A 6,364-nucleotide genomic window follows, 5' to 3' on the forward strand; every position below is an offset into this window, starting at 1 on the left:
CCACCAAGTTCCAACAACAAGTTCCAACAGCAAGTTCCAACAACAAGTTCCAACAAGTTCCAACAACAAGTTCCAACAGCAAGTTCCAACAACAAGTTCCAACAAGTTCCAACAGCAAGTTCCAACAACAAGTTCCAACAACAAATGGTCACAAGTCATTATCACATTGCAATGACCTCTAAACATTCCTAAACCAATATCCCATTAAAAAATCCCATTAAAATCCCATATTTTGTCACCCTTTGCATTGTTGAAAGCAATTAATTCCATAACTTAATATTACCTCAATTTTTATATACTAGGGCGTGCCCACACGTACGTGCTCGCCCGTACGTGCTTGCAAAAACATGCGTGCAAACAACAACAACAAAACTTTGAAACCACGTGGCAGTAACGACCACAGAACCCCCCCTTCTATTTACATGCAATGGTTTGGTCCATTCGCAAAGCCAAAGCGAACGACCACAGAACCCCCCTTCTATTTACATGCAATGGTTCGGTCCATCCGCAGAGCCAAAGCGAACGACCACAGAACCCCCCTTCTATTTACATGCAATGGTTCGGTCCATCCGCAGAGCCAAAGCGAACGGCTTGCGAGTACGGTGACCATACCTTGGGACCCCCTTGTCCGATTAATTTCAAACCTTGACAAATTTTCCATTCCTTCCCTTCCTGATCTTTCGATGTAGGGCTGGGTTCTTTTTTTTTTAGGATCATGTTGCATCGAGCATTATTTTCCAAAACAGTGTGAACATTAACCCACACCAAAACCTCTGACATCCCACCATTAACACCTATTGTAAGCGTGCCGAATCAGTAAGCATCACCCCTTCTATGAGCCTCGACCAGAGGGTGGTTGTCACCCACAAACACTCGTCGCGAGCTGTTCCATTGTCTGTTGATTCCCATTCTGCTGTTTTTGTCTCATAATCAAGATAAATTTGGAACAGCCCTTAAACTAACACCAAGCAGATCAATTTTTATATTTAAATATAAAATCATTTCGTCATTAATTCATAATCATAAAATCATTTAATCCGTGTCACCCATGCTATTTATCTAGCAAATTTCGTCAAAAAAAAAACAGCACTGGTTCCGTGGAAGCGTCCTACAAAACGCTTTGCTTCTCGCAAAACGTCCGCCAACGGGAAGTAAAGGGAGGGAAAAAGAGCGGGAGGAAGAGACAGGGTGCCGGAATTGACATGAGGGACAATGAGGGACAGTGAGGGAGTGTTGGTATGCAAATTTTTTTTTCCAATCGCCATCTTTCACAGTAATTCTGGACCGGCATGAGGTGGGATTGTCTGTCATGAATTTATTTGTTGATCGAACGAGTTTTAGTTATGGCGGGAAAACTTAAAAAATTCTCTATTTAAAACGGGTGTACACGATTGTACACGTGTACGGACCTTACCGAACCGGCAAACAAGTCGCTTCATGCACATCAGTGGTGCGTTTCTTCGTGGCGCGTGTCAGAAGAATTACACAGCGCAGGAAAATACGTATTTACAGAAATCGTTAAAAAAAACTCGGATAATCGCTAAAATCGTTGTGGCCGGTGTACCATATTGGAAATATATATATATATAAATATAATTCCGTTTCCCGGTTCCCTGTCGCTCGCCGAGCGCCGAGCAAGTCAAGTGCTTCGAACAAGTGCAAAAAAAAAAGTAGTACTTTATACGTGTGCGGGTGGGTAAACGAGTGTACCGGCCTTACACGTCCTGGAAGCAAGCGGTCGCAAGGTGCACACTTGCTCCGCCCGCTTCCAGGTCACAGTAAGGCCCTTTAATAACCAGCGCAAAAATATGTATTTACAGAAATCATTTAGAAAAAAAAACGAATAAATTGCTACAGTCGTTTATCGAAATCCCATTCGTGATGGCTCACGCCACCTATATCGCGGCATCGGTGCGCAAAGAAGCCCCAGACCACCTGCTCCCCCATGTATGTACCCATAACTTCCAAGTTCGTAAATCATATTGGACCAAACAAGACACACTCACCTTTTAAAGACTTGTTTGTGTCCAGTTGATGTCAGCGGTGCCTCCAAGATTGTCAGGGAATTTGTACTGGGGGACTCACAGGACTCCAATGACCGGACACACGTTACAAAAGGTCTAGTTTATTAAACTGTATTCACTTCATCCAATTACCAAAATGATACCGCATAATATAATGGATCAGGTTAACTCTTTTCGCTGGTCCTTCTCGTTCATCCGACACTCCCGTTCGGTCAGCGCTTCACGTAGCAAGTACTCCCGACTCCAGCCGCAGCTCCCGCTTATATGGACCAACTCGACTTAATCCTCTGTCCGCTGAACTCGTAATCTCTTCTCCGCTGACGTTACTGGTCGCCTTCCTGGCGCCAGCTAGCCCCCCCTGTTGTGAGTTCCATTTATCAAACAATAGGGGGGTGCTCCAGCCTGGGGCTGTGACCAGGTGTTTCAAGAGATTATCATGTTCGTGCACATTCCTAACTCATTTACAAACTCGTCCTTCACAGAGTTTGCATGTAAAATGTATTTGCTTTGTTACCAGGTTAATCAATAAGTTACCAGTGCCAATCAATAAGTTACACTGAATTACACTTCCACAGGGTCAATAAATTTATTATACTAGGGCATGCCCGTACTATATATATGCCCGTACTATATATCTATCTAAAATTATATCCCCCCCCTCTATTTACATGAAATGGTTTGGTTCATTCGCAACGCCAAAGCGAACGGCGAACGGCTTGCGAGTACAGTGACAATCCCCATTCCCCCCCCCTCTATTTACATGAATGGTTTGGTCCATTCGCAACGACCACAGAACCCCCCCCCCCTCTATTTACATGCAATGGTTTGGTCCAAAGCGAACGGCTTCCGGAGTTTGGTAAAGAAATCGCCATCGCGTGCACAAACGCGCAGGAAAGCGAATGAATCGCAAATTCGTTTTTATTAGTTTTAAAACGTAGTTTAACGCCAACATAGTTTGCAAACGTGAAATAAATGAATACGCTCTCAAATGTGCCATCCGAGGCAGAGTGTGTCCGCCACGTTCGGCACACGCGATCGTTCGCTGCTCTCTGATTGGTTGAATCGTTTTTTGGACATAGCTCGGTAAGTAATTGTCCGATTAATATGAAACCTTGAAAAGGCACATCCTCGGGTCCCCAGCAATATACCTGGCAAGTTAAAAGTATATCGGACCCGTGGTTGTCGAGAAACAGCGGTCACAGACAAACGTACAGACAGAGATTACTGGAATTATAGATAGATAACCAGATCTAATTTTCCCATCCAATAGTTTGCCTTGCCGAGTGTCATATTATAACACTTTAATAAAACTTAGAAAAATGTCTCTCATCTCAATAAATTCCCTTTTTCTTCCCAAATACTCATCTGTAAATTACATATTCAATTACAGTTTCTCCCAATTTGTTCGGTCTAAATGGCCGCAAAAGTGGCTGCCAGCATGCAGTACCGTTTTTTATCTACCAAGCAAGTGCTCGTCCACACAAGACCTCTACCAAAATGTTGTTTGTAAAAACAACTCTGGGATTTCTGATTACATGGATGCACACTCTCAGGACATTTTCAGGCTGCTGTTAACAATCCACTATGATAAATTAATTCCTTTACCCACAATCAAATAATTAATACAAATTGAGGATATTATCCCTGTCACATTCATTTATAGATTCATTATGTTGGATCTAATTTTTTTTTTCTTTTTCCCAATAATTTTCCACTGCTGTAAGGAGGAACAATAGCTCTCATAAGTCTGAGTAATATCGTACTTAATTTACCCAGCATCGAATAATTTATTTACTATCCATTCTCATCTGTTAACCAGTGACTTTGTTTGAACTCCAAAACTTAAAACTCACAATAGTTCAAACCAGCAAAATTTTCTTTACTATTTTCCCGTATCATCTATGCCTAATACACATCCATACATACAGCACAATTTATATTCTGATCAAATTCAAGTTTATATATTGATAAAATCCGTGAGCAGAGTACTCTGGGAAGTCAGTGTAAGACCTCTCCCAAATTTGGATAATTTTGTACTCCCACATTTTTATGAAGCTCATATCCATAAATAGTTTTGATTCTCATATAAATTCTATCAAAATGGAATCCCAAGATTACTCCCAATTTTACTATCAATGAATGGCTGCTCATAACTCAGCAAATCAAATCATTATCATCCATCTCCCTTGACAAAAGAGATAATGTCCATAATCAAATGATATTTCTATTTTATTTTACGAATTCTCTTGATATGCGATCCCATCCACATGGAACTATCTATTTTCAGACAAGGCACACTGTCGGTGTCAACAATCTTGTAAGATTGATACACAAAACAACAACAACAAACACAAACATTGATACACAAAACACACACACACGCATGCATTATGCATATTTGTTTGCGTTGGAACCATTATTTACAGATCAGGATGGGTGTCAGTTTTTTATTTCAATTTCATAAAATTTGTCCTTCAATTTTATAAATGCTAATACACAAATGGACCAAAAAGTTTATTCTTAGAAAACCCCTATGATGTCACATTTAAATTACCCTTTCAGTTCCCACAATAATTTATCCAAATTTGACTACACGCCCATTTACATGTCAGTCGACCACTGACTTATCAATCGTGTGGAACAATAGTCCGAAATTCCCACCTGATCATCATGTGACTTGTCACTTGGTTTCAAAAAATTTGCAAATTTAAAATTGCTGTGCCCAAAATAGAAGACCAATTTTGGCATTTGATCAATTAATTATTAATTTGTTAACAAGCAAAAGAAAAAATGAATCATTCTTGCTCCGAAAACTTTTCAGACACAAGAATCATCGACAGTTATTCATGTTTGTCCAGTAATCGAATCTGTTGAGGCCAATCATCATTTGGGATTTGCAGCAATGAAGGCCTAATCATTGTCTGAGGTACCGGTAAGCACTGGTACCCTTGATCTTGGTTTGCCCCATGAACTTGTCTTCCTGTTGACATACGGACATCTTCTTCTCCAATGTCCCATCTTTCCACACTCGAAACACCGCTTTCTGTCGTTGCCTGGTCTGTGCACCTGTGCACTTGTATTGCTGGGCTGCATCTCTGCATCCCTGAGTTGCCACTGCAATCTCTCGTTATCTCCTGAAACACGAAAAAATTCTCTGTACCGTCCTTTTTGGGGAGACAAATGGAAATCAGATGGGACAACTGTCACTTTTATTCCTAATTTCGAGGGCAGTTGTGCATTTGTCTCCTCCACTGTATCCTGTATCCTTTTTATTTTAAGTTCTAGATCCGTTATCCGTTCTTGCTGTTCCCGTTGTCTGGATTCACCATCCCAAAGATGGAATGCAAGCCAGTCTACCGTTAGATTCTGTCTCTTCCTGGCTTTCAATCTTTGTCCCAATCTTTCCAATCGACTTCGCTCAAATGTACCATCTCTTGGAAACTCCTCAGCATGTCACTTTGTCCACAAATACCAATTCTCGACCTGACTTATAGCTTCGGCACCATAACGGTCGTACATATGATATGTACAAGTACCTTTTTGTGGAATCTCTGGTTGTCCTTGTGTATTTTTGCAGGCTCCATTTCCCATTTTGCCTGTATGTGAGTAACACTCAATATTCACTCAATGTACCAGGTAGATTACTAGGATCTGCGGTTTGGAATACACCTGTACACACCTGTACTATATATATACTATAAATAAATCTACTGGGGTCTGTTCCACCTTTTATCAAAGTGGCGTTGGATGTGTTGTAGCTTGTTCCTCTAAAGCTTCACTCGTACCTCCAGGAAGGATCTCTCCACCTGTTCAAACGGTGACCTCCAGAGAATCTCTCTCACCTGTGGCTTTTGCACAACCCAATTTCACAGATCAGTAGATGAGCCAAACGGGTCAGTATGAAATGGGTGAATCCACAGGTATCTCGCTCTGTCGAAGGGAAAATCGCACAATGGTAACCGCACATATATATATCTATATATAGATTCATCATCTTGCTCAATTTCCCGAGGTTGTCTTCACACTGATAATATCTCACAAAGATATCAAAGCTTCTTTCTTGAGACCGCATTTTGCTCAATCAATCAATCAATTTATTCAATTAAATCAATTCAATCATTCATCAGTTCCATTATTCAATTTCAATTAATCTTTCAATATTCATCAATAATATCACATTAATCACTCTAGATGACTCCCTGTACACGCCCCCTTCAATGATGTCAGGATCGATCCATCCATTGACTGAGATGGAAGATCATCGGTCGTCACCTCTGATCCTTACCTGATGCTAATTGACGAATCACTGTTCTGTACTAGGGTCATATCTGACATATATT

The sequence above is a fragment of the Myxine glutinosa genome, chromosome 1, assembly GCF_964187855.1.
Source record: "Myxine glutinosa chromosome 1, kmMyxGlut1.1, whole genome shotgun sequence".
Classification (NCBI taxonomy): domain Eukaryota; kingdom Metazoa; phylum Chordata; class Myxini; order Myxiniformes; family Myxinidae; genus Myxine; species Myxine glutinosa.